The sequence below is a fragment of the Cynoglossus semilaevis genome, chromosome 19 (genome assembly GCF_000523025.1).
Source record: "Cynoglossus semilaevis isolate Cse_v1.0 chromosome 19, Cse_v1.0, whole genome shotgun sequence".
Classification (NCBI taxonomy): Eukaryota; Metazoa; Chordata; class Actinopteri; order Pleuronectiformes; family Cynoglossidae; genus Cynoglossus; species Cynoglossus semilaevis.
The window spans coordinates 12,748,886-12,762,883 of record NC_024325.1 but is presented as its reverse complement, the minus strand read 5'-3'; the positions used below and the strand labels follow the sequence as shown (position 1 = coordinate 12,762,883).

The 13,998-nt window shown below is 38.8% G+C and overlaps 1 protein-coding gene and 1 long non-coding RNA gene across 8 annotated transcripts in view; both read left to right on the top strand.

Moving 5' to 3' along the window:
• cadm1a (cell adhesion molecule 1a) overlaps positions 1 to 13,998 on the top strand; it is a 327,808-nt gene that overhangs the window by 27,325 nt on the left and 286,485 nt on the right. The gene's annotated exons all lie outside the window — the stretch shown is intronic.
• On the top strand, positions 2,080 to 13,280 carry LOC112488597 (uncharacterized). The gene is made up of 2 exons (XR_003052831.1): positions 2,080 to 3,376; positions 3,409 to 13,280. It is a non-coding gene; the product is annotated as an uncharacterized LOC112488597 (long non-coding RNA).

Below are 13,998 nucleotides of genomic sequence, written 5' to 3'. Positions count from 1 at the left end.
GAAATGCAAAAACACAAAATAAAATATGGGAGGAAATGTCAGAGGGTGCATCGAGAGGCCTCGGATCGATGCAAAACCAATCACGCACTTCACTTTGCCATAAGGTCAATTAAAGGATGGCAGTCATTTTCAGGATGTGTTGTTGTGTCACAAAGCAAACAAAAAGAGCCTTTAACGCAGTGATGTGATCTCCTGGGCTTCATGAGGCGTCCTGAGACTTAGGCTCAAAGTGAGGCTTGTTTTTCTTTTCGATCTATGGTTCATGTGTTGAACTGAGGTTTTTTTTGGTTTTTTTTTAATTGTCATACACTCAATGTATTCTGTGCTGAGCTGAATGCATTTAGCATTTTTACAGCAACTACACACAACGTGCGGCCATAAACATGCGCAACCATAAAATCCCTGGTGTAAAAACATAACCGCGACACATGTTAGAATAAACATGTTAGTCATAAACACCGTGAAAGACATGAAGCTACGCATTAACATAGAGTCACAGTCAAGGGCAGGGCCAGACCATAATGCTGTGAACAAAAGATTCAAAGATTCAAACCAATCACATATGTCCAAATATATTTTGAGGGCAGATTTTAATGAAAGTAACAAAATATATAAAATATTTATAAAACTAAAAGCCTAAATATACCAAGAAATGTAATAGCATGAATTCAGTCACCATTAATAAAAAAGAAATTTGAAAAAAAATGTCTTAATCAAAAAATCTTAACCAATAGTAATATATCAAAAGTGAGGGTTTATATATATATATATAGATATATTATATATATATATATACATATACTGCAGATAAAAGTTATCCAAAAAAAAATTAAATAAGTAACAACACAAACCCAGGGGGCCAACTCTTTGCCGTCGTGACTTAATTAAGTCATCAATAACTATTAAACTATAGCCGTCAATATATTGACGCAGTGCTCTGTGTTTGTGGACGTCTGTGATTCTCTCTGGAGTTTTTAAAAATGCAGGAGGTGGATCATGTTTCCAATGACGTGAGGCTCTTTAGTGCTGCTGGAGTCTCCGCTTGTATTTGTGTGGTAAACATCAGCATTGGTTTCAACCCGGCTGATCATTTAAATTCCATTTGTTGTCGTTTCATTTCTCTGCATTTTTAAAGTTTCCACTGTCACGACTAAGAAATAAACGACATGTAGAACAGGACATCAACCCAACGCCCTCCATCCCCCTACCCCAACATCACACTCACCCACCCACACCACGACATTGGCTCTGAGCTGAATGAGCTAAATACATGCACAGTCCTCCCTGTGATGGAGCATTAACCCAGCGCTGGAAACAGCTGGAATTATGTAACACTTCCTCCATGGGAGAGAAAGCTGTGGGTGAGAGCGGGAGCACAGATGCAGTTTTTGTCTCTTTCTAGCTTCTGTGTACAGTGTGTATATCTATGTATAAGTCAATTTATGGAGGAGGGGGGGGGGGGGGGGTACATGCTGCAGAGGACATGCTGTGATACTGTGCCAGTGTTTGTGTCAGCAGGAGATTTTTTTGTTTGTGTGTGTGTGTGTATCTGCACCAGCTCGGTCCACTGCTCCCAGGAGCCGATGAGAACCTGGGCAAATTCAGGCATGCACTCTCTCTCTCTTTCTCTCTCTCTCTGGGCAGCCCACCATCAGCACCACCTCTTCATCACTTTGTTTCTTCTCCTTACACGTCTGCATCTACAAACTGGGATGCAGTCCAAACTGGAGTCTGGTCCAGACTCTTGATATCCTGCTGTTTTCACAGAGAGTAGGCTGATAGAAGAGATTGACACGCACTGTATGGATTTGTGTTTTTCTTTTAATTTTTTGCCTTTTTTTATTACTGCTGTGTATACACCCGCTCACTCTCCCCCAGTACGTGTTTCATATTACACAAGGAATGCAGGCATGTTGTTATTATGTCATTTATATTTATTTTATTTCCTCTTTAAACAGTAAAGACATTAAATGTAATGCTGTCCTACTGCCAAGGGGCTTATAGAATGACCAAGAATGGAGTTTAATGTTTTAAGTTAAATTATAGAGCTGCAGAAATAATTAGAATGACCAAGAATGGAGTTTAATGTTAAATTATAGAGCTGCAGAAATAATCACTGGCCTCTAAGAAAATGTTCTTTTCATCCTCACATCAGCTCTATGTTCATGAGAATTGACTTAAAAGTTCTGTTAAATGTAAAACATAATGGATGCAATAAAGAGCGGTCTATAAATATGAGGTAAAGGTTAGCGACATGTAGCAGAAATGGTCAACGTAAAGAATTATGATGCTTAGCCTGGCACTTAGACAAACTACAAAAAAGAGACGCATTGAAACCAAAAAACGCATTTGGACATTTGTATCTTAAGTACAAATCTTTAATTTAATAAAAATGAAAAATATATATATAATTAACCTGAGTAATTACTTCATTTATATAGTATAACAACAAAAGTATAGATGGAAAGACAGATGAAGAATTGAAAACTAATGGTGAGCTTTTTTTATCTGTTTTTATTTTTTTTTATTTTGGTCTGAAGGTCAGAGACAGCAGCAGATGCTGAAGGTAACGAACCATGTGGACCCTGAAATTCTCCAAAATTAGCTAAATCAAGCAAGGCAGAGCAGGTCTGAGCCGCATCGAGGTCCACAAAAAAATGTCACCTCTTCAGAGAGTGATAAATGCCTCTGAGCGACAGATTCAAGGTCAACATTTATCTTTCGGAGGGAGCGGGAGACAACGTTTTTGTGTGCTCTTCGCATGGCCTTTTTGATAACAAACTGTGTAACGTTAATACCACAGAGTTTTCTCCACGTTGTCTGCATTTTCTCTGGGAAAAGGAGCAAAGAAAAAAAGTTTCTCTTTCCACACAAATCTCGACTTCCTCCAAGGAGTTTCTCCTCGGTGTTGGGTCTGCGTTGGCGCAGCGCTGATGTATAGACTAATAATCCCGGGTTTCGATCTGATGCCTGAGTGAACAGTGAATGTCGATAATGTTTATTGTCTTAATGCTTAGTAATATTGTGCTTTCTGTGCTGTTTTGTGTTCAGCGCTTTATTTTATTCTTTCTGTGGACAGTAGAGACCTCACACTGGCCCCTCCAGGCACACAGTCAATAATAAAGTCAGTCAAGTGTTTTTTATAAGATAGTAACTTTAACTTTTTACTGTGTTGCTCTGCTCTACAGTGTGTTTGTGTGTCGTTGTTTGTTTTCTACCTATGTCCACAGTGATACTTGTGAGAGTTATTTGCACAATTACGCAATATTTTTAAATGAGGACATTTTCCATCATTCACATATCAAGACAAACTGTTTCTGCTTTGTCTTTGGTTTGATAAGTGAAAAGAAAAGCAGGAAACTGATGACCTTCTGAGGTAGTTATATTAGATGTGTTGCGCTAGAGGAGGTAGTTATATTAGATGTGTTGCGCTAAAGGACGCTTCAAACAAACAATGGTAGTTAAAATAGGGCCATCCAGCATTTGCTGGGAGTGGGAAGAGAATCAACTTGCAGACTCACATTATTTTTGCGAATGGTTTTTGCATCAGTGATGGGCGTTCTCTAGAATCTGACACAATAGAAGCAAAATACATGTATTCAAACTCAATATCAAACGAGTTATTCTCTTCCAGTGTTTGTTCTTTTGTTGATAAAGAAGAGACACTCTTGTGAAACAGTTATTTGATGCACGCATCGCTAATGGTTTGTCACCCAATCGTTGCCCTTCGAGCATTCAGGTACCCAGAATCCCACACCTATTTAGGGGGAGAATTGGGACTCAATTATTCCTGTGAGAAACACTTGAGTAGTCATGTCTATGACAAATAATTTGCTTCATTTACTACATTTCCATGTGTGTCTTCCCAATTACAAATATTGATTGAGGTGAAATGGATCATTTTAAAAAGGCTCTGCATCTGCATAATTGTGAATTCATAGTTTTTGATGGAAGTTTTCTCATGGGCCTGAAAAACAAGACAAAATAAAAGTCAGACGCCCAGACTCGTCCAGATCCATTTTTATTTTTAAATAAAAAAATCAGTTATAAGATTTCTTTTTCTTGGCATGTGCCACATTTTCCTCTTACATGTCTCTGTTTGCAAGATGTTTTGCCAGATTGGATGTATTGGCTCTGTCTGCATGATCAGCTTTGGAGCATATTTTCTTTCACCGGAGCTTTGCTGTGTCCGTCAGCTTGTCCTGACCGTGAGCTTACTAAGCAAAATAATGCCATTTTTCACTTTGTGCGTCTGCTTTGTCAACAATCTGTGGACCTTTTGGCAGCAGCACTTGTATCTGCTGTCCCGCCGGTTGTTTTGTTGCTTCAGAGCTGAATAGGAGCACAACACGACTCAGTATACAGTCCCGCTATTGTATTAGTGTGTACTGCGTTTACTGCGATGTTTTACATTAGGTTTGGATTTATAAGCTATGGTTGATTTGTTGTGTTCACTAGTCATCAAGTGACGCAATTACCATTTTGCACAAATGCACGGGAACATTTTGTCATCCAGTTACAAGTAAGATACCCTTTGTTTACTATTAAATAAACTGTTTAAGCATGTATGGCAATCATCATTCAACATACACATAAAAATAATAATTAAATAAAAAAATTAAAATTATTATAAATTATAAAAAATAATTTGCATCAAATTGCTTTATATTTGTATGTCACTCCTAATTTGATCCTTAGAATTTTTTTTTAACAATTACTGATTTATTATTTATTATTATTATTTATTATTTATGATTAATTTATGCAATTGCAGTGCCTTGATTTTATGGCAGTTTAGTACACAGTCCTAAACCTGTGACGAGGTAATTAATAGTTGTCGGCCTTTGTTTCCTCATTTTTGGTTTTGGCCAAGAATTTTAATTTTGGTGCAACCCTAATCAAAACATGGTATAAATATTACTGCTAGTTGTAGTAGTAGTGTTGAAAATAAAACATGGTATAAATGGTACTGCTCCAAACAGAGCAGGTTAATGATAGTAATCAACAGCTGAATAGTTCCTTGCAGCCGCACTATAATTTCTTTTCAACCAGTGTAAAAAGTGATATAAACTACAGTAGCAGTAAAGGAGGCGCTCACAATGACGCAGCAATATGTAAATAACTGCTCTCATTAGAGCCACCGCTGCTAAAGCACTGCTGCTAAAGCACTGCTGCTAATGAAAAATGATGTATAATTGTGCACATCGTAGCAATTTTCCGTGAGGCGACTGAGTTCTGACAGATACAGTATATTTAAACCCCAGAAAAGGTGTTTTCATCGCTGCTGTCCAAAGCCTTTGTTTGCTGAGATAAATCAGCTTCCCGCTGGCCTCGCTCTGATGCGGCGAATGAAAAGCGGTTCTGTACAAAGGGTCAGAAAGGGAAGTTTCCTAATGGCCTTGGTCGTCAAAAGGAAGTTAGAAATGTGAGCCGCTGTGCTGGAGACACGTGCTCACCGGAGCTCTGCGGCTCCTCTGTAGCATGCAGGGGGGGGGGAATGAGGGAGGGGGAGGAGGGAAGGAGGAGAACCTTGGCCATTCAGTCTGTTTTGCAAAGCAACACAAACTCCTTTGCCAACTTTCCGCGCTGATTCATTCAGCATTGGATCTGTTGATAATGGAGCAAAGTGAGGTGTAAGGGCAGGGGGTCAAGGTGCAAAACCCACCTGACCAACTTTAAACAAGCTGTGGTTTTGTTGCCCATAGCAACAAGGCTTTGATTCCACCGTTTCTGTCAGGGAAACAAACAACAGCGTTGGTTTTCAGTGGGATCTGGTGAAAATATTTAGAGGAAAAAAAACTTGTTAGAACCATGTTGAATGAGTTTTAATCCAAGGTCGAGCAGGTGGAACTGTTTTTATTAAGGGATAAAGGTCAACCTGGTCAGATAATGAGGGAATTCAGCTAAACAAAGGAAGAGACCATGTCCTAATCCAATGGCAATAGCAATTTTATATAATTTTATTAATCAGCATGACTTATTTTTTTCCTTTTTTTTCTTGATTGAAAAACTTTCCCTATGTTCCCAGTGTAAACTGGTACTACACTCATTCATTCATTACTTTTTCTATACAGCTCATCTCTAGACTGAAGACACTGTGTATAACTGGACTGTAAGTTAACGTGAGTGCCACCCAGGAATAAGGCATCACGAACAGTGTATCTCCCAAAGCTTATTAATTTGCAAACTAATGCGTATTTTAGTGACGATGACAGATATTGAACAGATGGCAGTAGCCCACGTGTGGAAAACTAGTAAACAGATACTTGAATGAACATTGCAGATTTTCTGCTAAAAATGTGTTAATATTCATAAAAAATCAATATAAAAAACTCATCTACGCAGATTTAGGTAGGGAAAAATGTAGAATTTAAAATGTTTGACTTTTTATTTCAGTTTTGTTTTTTGTTTTTTTCATAAGGGCAACATATCTTCGAAAGGCAACCTTTGGGTGACCCCAAAAACTCCCCTTTTTCCTATTAAATTTCTGACCAAAGTTGTCCAAATGCTCTAAAATGAGGCTTCTTGAGAAAAAAACAGTACCTTTAAGCACAGAAGCTTAATGGCAGACACGTTCTGGCAGAAGAAAAGACACACGTCATGTCCATTGACCTGCTAATGGATTTCTGCGACTCGGGAACATGCTATTTGCAAGCTACTGAAGAAATTGCAGATGACACCTTAATGTAAAATAAATACTGAAATTAAATAAATAAGAAGGGCTGTGATTATTCTGGCAGCATGACATGGTCCAGAACATCGAGTACCTGCCGCTGTGTTCATGCACAAAGGCTGAAAGTGAATAAGAGCTGAATAAGATGCGAGTTTCAATATTTTTTACACTATTTTTAAATATTCACTGAATTATTTGGGTTCGAATGGGAACATTTGATTACAGCCTAGCCAGTAATGAATTAAAAAAAAAAAACTTTAAAAGACAATAAAAATGATCTTAGCAGTATGTTTGCTAATAACTGTGAAGATTTAGCTTTGCTTTTAAATAACTATAAAAAGAATATAAGGAAACAAATAATTTTGTTAATTAGAGTTTTTATGGTTTATTTATATACATTCATGCGATCTGTAGGAAAACATCCGCCAGTTGAAAGGTACAAGAAATTATTTAAAAAAATGTATAATTTATATAATTTATTTTGACCCCAATTAGCTTTTAGCATGGGTGTAGCATGTTAGCTTAAAGCTACTGGCTTGAAAACCAGTTAAGCAAATAATTTTTTCAAATATTATTTTAATATACTTAATATTATATTAAAAATACTTACCGAGTTTTTTGAAGCTGCTGTTACTGACACTACTATACTGTGCATGGATTGTACAGGTTGTTTTGAAGGCAGTGACAAAAAAAAATACTGTGTCAAATGCGGTGCCACCGATGTGGCATTTGCTTCACAGCGGGGTGCAGGATGAAAGAGTCTCATTGATTCTAATCAGCCTTCTCGGAAAAATTTGACAGAAATCCAGCTGTTACTTGACTGTTTCATGTTTGCAATTTCAAATTCCAGCAACGCAATGGAAGGCACATCAATATTTAGTGACAATCTGGGCAGTGCCACAGACGTCTGTGACAGAGAAACCAAAACACAACTCAAAGCCACGCTCAGAAATGGCTGTAAATATTGAAAACAGCCAAAGCAGCTGTGGAGGTGTTTGAAAGGTGAGGTTAAGAGTGCAGAAGAATAAATTACTGCTTTTACTTTTGACTTCCAAAGGCCCGCCATGTGTCCAAATAAATGGTCCAATTTTAGTTTTTAGCAACACATTTCTGTGAAATCCAGGCTCTTTGTGTATCAGTTCCAGTGAAAATGTCCTCTGAACTTTTGGACTGCCAAAAAAAAAAAAACCTTCTAGGGGACGTATCCCTGGAGGATAGCAGTTCCTTAAATGATCCAGCTGCTACTGTTGTAGCTGCTTAATTTAGGTTTCTGTTGAATGTTTTTTGGAGAGCTTGGTCATGTGACGGACAATATCTTTTTTTGTGTATTTGAGGGTTGGAAAAAAATATATAATCTGTTGTTACTGGTTGCAGGTTTGGATCTTTTTTGGGGATTATTCCTCACAAATCAGAACTTTTTTTTTTTTTTCTGACCGTCAATTGTCATAAATGTCACCGTGTGCAGAACGATAAACCAATCTAACTTCCATCAGCATATATTCTTTCCACAATTCTCTCATTAAGGCAACACTAATACTCACAGATAATCACATCATAAGCCTTGTGCTTCCTGAGACCGACTCTCAGTAACCAGAATCAACTGTGCAGGCATCATAATGAACCATAGTTACGTTTCATTGCTGTGCAACCTCCAGGAGCAATTCTCATTATGAAAATCAGGTAATGAGGTTTGTATCGGCTGGCAGGTGGAGATGGGGCGACCGACTGAAGGCATTGCTTTCACACAGGAGACTGCTATCTGTTTCCCAGGATACTGCATGTTCATTATTGTCGGCGTAACGATGAAAGTTACAGAAGCAGACACAATTAGGAGAATGTCAGATTGTAAATTGGGGGTCAGACCAAAGCCACATTTAAAAAGTGTGTCGCTGATAGATTTGTGTCTAACTAGGCCTGTACCTACACTGACTGGGCCTAGGGCGCCCCCTTGCACACGTTAAGCGTGATTTGGAGCATTAGCTCGAATGTTGATATTTCCCCTGATATGGGAAATTTGAATGATTGATGATTTATTTTCATAGTAAAAAATTGTAAGCACACATGTAAGACCTACAGTGACAATTTTGACACTGATTAAAAATATATAATGAATATAATAAATGAAATAAATGAATGCCTGCTAAAGAGGCTAAAGTTTAAACAAACAACTTTTAAAGTGTGGATTTGAGGCTGAATGTAGGATTAAGTCGTTAATTAGCATCTTAGGAGAAGTGAGGCAGCTCCGTCGTCCTGTGTGGGAGCAAAACACAATAGGGGAAAACTGAAGAGCACTCGGTGAGAAACGAGGAGGAGGTGTGGTGGTCGTGAAAGGTCTGGGAGGTCGGTGTTCCTGCATTGTTTCTTGGTATGCTCCAGTTCCCGCCGTCATCCCGGCTCTTTGTTAAGGACTGAACACATGGGATATCTGGCTCCAGGGCTCTACTGCCAGTGGCGTGAAAGTCAAGGGTCAGCGCATTTTCCAATTCACTGCTTTACAGTACAACTATTCAGGGGAGAAAAAAACGAAATTTCTCTCTTTTAGTCATGCAACAGGCGCTGAGCGGAGTAGGAGACTGTCACGCTCAGACATTCCTAATGACCAACATGATGGACGAATTAGAAGTTAACGATTAAAGAAAGCCTTCTCCTCTGTACTGGAATTAAACTACACTTCCTTTTGCTCCAGGGTTTTTTCTGTTTTGGCCACTGAGAATAATGAGACTACACTCAATGGAGTAGCACTGTGTTTGACAGTAACTGGCTGATTCCCCAAATATGGCACAGGCAAACAATCAAACTAAAAGCAATTAATCTGCCTGGCATATTTGAAAAATAACCCAAAGTTGCACGCAATTACTTTTCCCTTGTCTCGCGCTGAGTGCCAAAAATTTGCCAGGGCTTAGGACTGAAATGCTGTGTGCATGTATAAACAAATGCATCAGCTTGTTTATGAATGTTCAAAGTGATCTGAAAGGTTGTAGTTAGTTGTGGCAATCTGACTTGCAGATTTGATCCCCTGCTGTTACCCCCCTGACCGCAATCACAGCAACAATAGCCTTTTGCAGAATCATTGCTGTCACAGTTTCAGCTATTTTGTGAGAAGTGCTCCGGCTGCTTTGGGCAGAAGTCAGAGCAGAGCTCTTCAACGAGCATAAGATGGTGGTGTTCAGATCAGGGACAGCGTGAACATAAATGGTTATTTTTATGTGGTGGCCATTTCAAAAATGGGTTTTTAAAAGGCTACACGTCTTCCTGAAAATAATGCATCTGAAAACAAAATTTAGTTTGGGTTATATGGTGTTGTTTCGCTGGCCTTGGCGCTAGATGCGATTCAGTTTCTGCCAAAGTGTGTTAAGAGCATATCGTGCTTTTGCAGGCATAAAGGCATTAAAGCAAAAGCAAAGTATATCTTTTCGGATCGAAATAGAAAAAGCTAGCTATAACTCTTTCGTTTTCAGATTTTATTTTGGTCAGTCCTGCAAAGATGACTGTTTGCCTACATTGTTAACGTCAAAAGGACTAAATTGTTGTTGTTAAATTCTGTATGTAGAATGGCGACTTAAGGTTGCGGCTAAGCTTTTCAATATATTTTGCTATCGAAGTCCTGTGTGTTGACCTAAATATTTGAACTTCCACTTCTGTTAACCTTTCAGCCGAGTTCTACTGAGGCAGTATGCTAAAGTCTGTGATAATTGGCACTAATAGGTGACCAATTCACCAGTGTCTCCAAGGTTGTGAAGAACGTTTCAAAGCATTTTAAAACCCAAAATATGTTCGCCAATAAGGAGAATCTGTGTTACATTTGACAGTTAGGTGTGAATTTAAATGGACGTCTAAAATTGCAGCACTTTTAGAGTTATTTGAATAATGACTCGCACTGGATAAAAATTAAAATGCATTTATTAGTCTAGAATCTTAGCTCGTCATCATCCTTCATTAACTCTCAGATTTCAATAGTCATGTATTCTGTGGCTAATTAAAGCCAAAGAGCTGTTTGCAGTATTGTTAATATTATGCCTCCCCATGCTTCTCACATGTATGTTGCCTCATGTTAGCATCTCCCAGTGGCACAGTTTGTTCACAGTTCACAGTTCTTCCCTAAACATTAACAAATACTGATGTTAGCATCTTTGAAATGACTTCCCCGAGGCTACGCTGACTGAACAGATGCTTTAGTGCCGAGTATTTTTTTTATTTTTTTGCTTCTTAGTCATAATTTTTTTTTTAAGCTTTATGCAAAAACTACTGTTTTGGGAAACAAAACCTTTCGTCCTCTGATGTCCAGTACAGTAAAGAAGATGGCAGCATATAGTAGGCCTGGGCTTTAAGCTTTCAAATAGTTAACATGGTCAGAAGGGGGAGGGAGGGCTGTGCTCCGTGTGTGTTTGTGTGTTCAAGGTCATAATCCAGAGAAAATACACAGGCTGAACAAACAGGAGCTGGAACAGATAAGATTTAATGGTGAACCTCTAAGTACAGGACAATTTCTCCTCCATGATCTCACCAGAATCATCACCTCTGCTGCTTGGTTTGTGTCAGGAGATTTTGACCTCCCTCTCTTCTGCTGATATTGTCGCTGCTTATTTGTTTTTACTGCGGGGTAATTTCACAGTCCACCGTAAATCCCGGGAGAAAGGATTTAAAGGCGGATTGAGGCAAATATTCATGGGCATAACCTTATTATATGGACTTATTCGGACAGAGACTGGCTGATGTGAACGTCACATCAAGTTAGCATGCCTAGCTTTATCGCTAACTGGATATTTGTATATAGCAAATATCTATTTCATTAACATAGGTGTTTGTAGTCTGCAATTGTTTTCTTTTTTGTTGGATTCTTGCTATTTTTCTGGTACATAGTAATTGCTGCTTCTGGCTGTACTATATTAGTTATTATAGTTATAGTTATTATAGTTAGAACGTCTTGACTAACCTAAGAGCGTATTTAAACATTTTGAGATCATTCATCTAATATTTAGTCTTAGAACCATATGTCTTTGGGGTTTTTTTTGTGCAAAATTTAAGATGATTTATGTAACCGTAACTAAATTAATCTATCATCAAATATATTTGACACATAACATATTTAAAATCAATACATTTTGGATCATTTATTTAAAAGAAACTTCATTAAAGTATTGTTATGCATCATATACAGCTACTAAAGTGCACTTTCTTATACCAAATTCTCTATAATCCAGGTTGTAACAGCTCTGTGGTATTTTTACACGCAATATAAAAATTGACCCTTCATTGAAAAACTGTTGGACACCTCTGTCTCAGTTCAATATATGCAACTATTTTAGTCCCTGCGATATTCCAAACGTCAGTAATTCCATAACTGTGTTTTATTGGCCTGCTGTAGTCGACACCATTAAAACAGCAGACAGAGCGTTGGCTCTGGACCAGGAAGACAAAAAGAACATATTGAGTCTACTATACTTCACCTAAATTGACCAGACATTGTTGGCTGTGTTCTGGCCGCCTCTGTTTTTTCTCAGCAATTCCTGGACAGGAAGGTTTTTAATGGATTGCTCCACTACAACACGAGCCAAGGTTACGGCGGGGGCTAGTCATGTCTGCTCTCGTCATCTTTACTCTTCAGTGCTGTAGTTCATGACCGTGCCGACCCCGACTGCTACCAAGTCCGGGCACTCAGACCAGTCTGGTTCTCTGCCACGAGTCAGCTTCACTTCCACTAATAACATTCCGATTGCCGTCATGTTTGGTTTGCTTGTCCGAGCACTTTATTTCCAAAAGGAGTTTCGGCCTCCGCTGACCTTTCCATTTGTAGAAACGAAGCAATCGTTCACAAATCACCCCACCAAGTGTAAAATATCCAAACAGTTTGATATTGCGGACTTAATGAAATGGGCTCACACTTCTTCGCCGCAATTATAGGAAAAGGTCAGCAGCATAACTGATGCTGAGCCTCGACATGATTGTCCTACTTCACATCTTCCAGTGTTTGGCCCGGTCAACATCAGTTCAGACTGTGTTGTACTGCATTTTGACTGTACATAGCCTTTTTTCCCCCACACGATCAGAAATAACTAATTTGTGGTGCCAGCTCAGTTTGACGTTTACTCTGAAATGAGTATTTTATGCTACATTTGGTTCTGATATAATACAGTCATTTATGAGTTTGAGGGATATTAGTGGTCCTTGGACCGTGACTGTGAAAATTACCCTTACTTGTAATTATGAGTTTCTTTGCAAACGTAGCCCAAGAAGTAAGAAAGAAAAAGAAAAAAAAAACTGATAAAATTACATTTCGCTGAAGCCAAAGTCGTTTTCACTAAATTATATACCGTCCATAGATGAGATAACATTAATTTTCAGTAATAAGACCCTAATCACATTACACAAATGAGAAAAGTATAACATCCCTTTTACACATCACGGGAATATGCGCAGTGTCTATTTAAGTTGAAGCTACTCCCTGTCCGGTCTTTAAAATAGGACACAGAGGACACTGTCTGCCTTCAGGCTTTGTTAAATGTAATGCTGTAACAACAGTATAACCAGCAGAGGTGTGGACTCAGCACAACTGCAGCCACTGCAGGAGTCAGTCTCCACATGCCACTGACTCTTGGTTTACGAAGAAGAAAAAAAAACAGTTCCTTCAGTGAATCGGGGAAATAAATCTGACAGGGAACAGAGCTGAGTTAGGTTCAGGAATAGATAAAATCTTTAAACCAGGAAAAACCTAAACAGTAGGAAGTGATGTTGCTGCAAAGCTCGGCTTTGGAGACAATGACAAACAGGCATCGGTGTGAAGGGAGCACAGCGAGTGAGGAACTCTGCAGGGGAGGAGCAGACTGAGAGACCCGGGTGAAACCTATCAGGGGGGAGAAGGCAATAGAAGTGATGGGAGAGGCGCAAGAGCAGGAGATGAAGTCTGGAGTTCAGCACAGGTTCTGTGAAGAAAACATTCTTTATAATTTGTCTCAAGATGGGACTTTTGATTACTGACAAGATATGTGTTAAATTAATGCCGCATTTAAATCTACTTTTCTAAGATCTTGCATAATAGTCACACTCCAGCCCAATAGATAGCAGTTATGCTCCTTACGTTTTTTGTTTTTTGCTTGTTTTTTCATTTTTTTCCCCTCTTTAATTTAACCTTGAATACCAGCAGGATTGGGTGCAAATCAGGCTAAATTGTGTTATCGCAGCAGCACATCGAGCCTGCAGGAACGCCTAAATACAAAACATGTTGCTGTGAACGTGGAGACCAGAGATAACATTTGCTGCAACAGTCCTGATACAGGCAAGTGATGTAGCCAGCCAACAATAGACCCGATAAGGGATTGGCCGCAAAA